A 2,832-nucleotide genomic window follows, 5' to 3' on the forward strand; every position below is an offset into this window, starting at 1 on the left:
TCCTTTATACATCTTTATGCTTTGTAAGAGACACTGCCTAGCAGAGGAGCCTTTGAATGTATTTATTTTGTTCTTCTATGAACAGTTTGTGAAGACTGTATCATTCCTAATAACTGAGAAAGACCGTCTTTGTCAGCACTGAGGATGCTGCTTTCATCCAGTGACTAAAAGATACCCGAGCAAATTACTGCACCTAGCATAGTACCAAGTGCTGCTATGTTGTAAGCTTTCTCAATAGCTTCACAATAGCTAAGTAATACTTGTCTCATGTTAAACCTTAAATACTAGTTTTGTGCTCTTGGTTAAGTAGCACCAGCTTGCATTTCTTCATTAGACATCCTTTCTGTTTCTCTGTTTTAGTGTACATAGTAAACTTGGAATTAATTGCTGCTGCTGCTTTTAGAAATATAGTGAAATTCTCATTCTCTCTCTGTTTCTCCTCCTCCTCTCTTCCCCCCCCCCCCCCCCCCCCCCCCCACTCTTTTTTTCTCTATATATTATTCTCCTTCTATACATACCCTTGAAGCCTTTCTGTTGCTCTCCTGCAGCATTTCCAACCATAAAAAATTATCCAGTACCATTGGTCCTCTGATTCCTTTGCCCCCCTTCCCCTGTTCCAAGTTACCACCTTTCTGCCTTCCTTTCTTTTAAAAGTTGACCTGCAGAACTGAAAGTACCTTTTGAACATTACCTCCTCCTCCCACCCCTGGCTCTCCTAGCACAGAGTAATACGAAAGCAAAGTTTTTGAAGAGAGATCAAACACTGATTCCCTACTTGGAAGCCAATGAGCTACTTTGATTTTTTTTTTCTTTTTTCTTTTTTTTAATCATACTTGAAGTAGGTACTTGCGAGTGGTTTGGTAAAAGAAATATTCCTGTGCCTTGAGAAGGCATCTTCTGTTCTGAAGCTGGCAGAGTATTATCTATCTTTTTACAAGCACAATGCAGAGAAGATACAGCCTCTAATTTTACTGGTCTAGCACATGGATCACGTGCATGTGGATCATGACCACATCAGAGTGCATTAAGCACCCTCTGTGCATAGGGGAATGAATAGCATCACTTTACCAATGGAGTCTCCAGTTTAAAGATATATATTATATTTATTGATAGCTCACTCTGGGTTTGAAAGAGTGAATGCCATTTAAATGGGTTTGGTAATCTGCAGAGTAAATCAGTAGGGGCTTTTTTTAGTGTAGGTTTTTTCATGTTTCTTAATAGTCTGAATGCCTGTAGAATACTTCTTCTGGTAACGACTATTATGTGAGCAATATTTCAGTAGCATGTATCTAACATCGCTCATGGACATGCTATAGAACCAGAGAAGTGATAGCTGTAAGGTCTCTTTCTAAAATACATAATGAGCACTGGCAATGCCACCAGCCTGCCTTAACCATGACAAATCTTCCCCATTTCTGGGTGCCAGAGTAATTAATAATGACCAGCATGTTCATTTTACAAAGCAGCTGTCCAATGGCTCTACAGCAGGACAAATGTTCTCAGACTTTCTGGGTGCTCTGGGAAGGGCAATGCTTAGCGGATGCCATCTCGATTATGAGATTACCTGAGAGTGTGGCATGCATTTACATAGGTTGCTTGTTGCTTAATTTGCTGTGCTAGAAGATCTAGGTCTTCTGACTAATCTGACATAATGAGGTAACAAATGTATAATTACAGAAATGTAGTTAAATTTTGCTAAGATCAAAACAGTTGAGGCCTAGTGAACAGAAAGCAATTTAAATAGTCAAGAGCTTAATTTATAGCTAATAAGCAGTTAAAATATCATTTTTCTAGGTTTGTGTTTAACAACTCAATTCTGCAATAACACAAAACCACATTTACTCAAGTCTATGTCCAATTTATTATACCTAACTTTTCTGAGAATGACTGACGCTATTAACACAGCACTGCTATAATAAGGAAGGCTGCAACAAATCGGTTCTTGGTTAAGGCAGTGGAATAGTTATTCTATTATAATTGCAGAATGCAAACACTTGAGGTGTAAGGCCATATCACAGTCCACCAAAATAACACTTTAAATGGCTCTTGCTCTATGTTAGTCTTCTATTGACTTTGCAGCTTCATGACATTTCAAACTGTGAAAGAAAAGCTTACCAGGGAGGTCAGCCCCACTCTGCTTTAGCCTTAGCAATTTGCTGAGTCTTGTATTAAGGCTGCAAACATACAAATATCCAAAAAGGTTCTTATTCTCAGCTGGAAATTTAATTGCTGAACTTTCTTCTTTTCTTGCCAAACCCCAAACTTTTATCTTCTTCCACTCAAGCAAATCTAACTGGACTCTTAAGTGACTTAAAATCACTCTGATGACTTCTCCTATATCCATAGAAATGGATAGTCATAAGACAATCTTCAGTCATCTAGCTGCAGTCAAACTGGCAGCTGTGACAGTTACGCTGAAGAGCTGTCATTTATACTAGTGCCTTTTTCTTACCCCTGTGGAGGTGGTTGTTGATTTGGTCTTGGTTCTGATCAGCAAATTAGCTGCATGCTGAAGAGCTGGTCTTGCTTTGGGTTGGGTTGAGAGGTGAGGGAGCTTGTATGGTGGTTGTCCATACTGTACTGATACAGAACCGTCAACCTACGTAAAATGCTAGGAGTCGCTGATGGTTTCTGAGCCCAGCTGGCAAGAATGTGCTCTCTCATCTCTGGAAAATCATGACTTTAATAAGTAAAACTACTTTTGCCCTACGCTTGACATGCAGCAGTGCACGTGAATACGTTTGGTCTGAATAGAGCAGTGGGTTTGTTGGCTCTGTGGGTTTTTTCCAAACAAGTGATGTTGGCTTTGGTTTTGTTGTACTTGAAGGTGCC

Source organism: Aptenodytes forsteri, unplaced genomic scaffold, assembly GCF_000699145.1.
Source record: "Aptenodytes forsteri isolate BGI_AS27 unplaced genomic scaffold, ASM69914v1 Scaffold290, whole genome shotgun sequence".
Lineage (NCBI taxonomy): Eukaryota > Metazoa > Chordata > Aves > Sphenisciformes > Spheniscidae > Aptenodytes > Aptenodytes forsteri.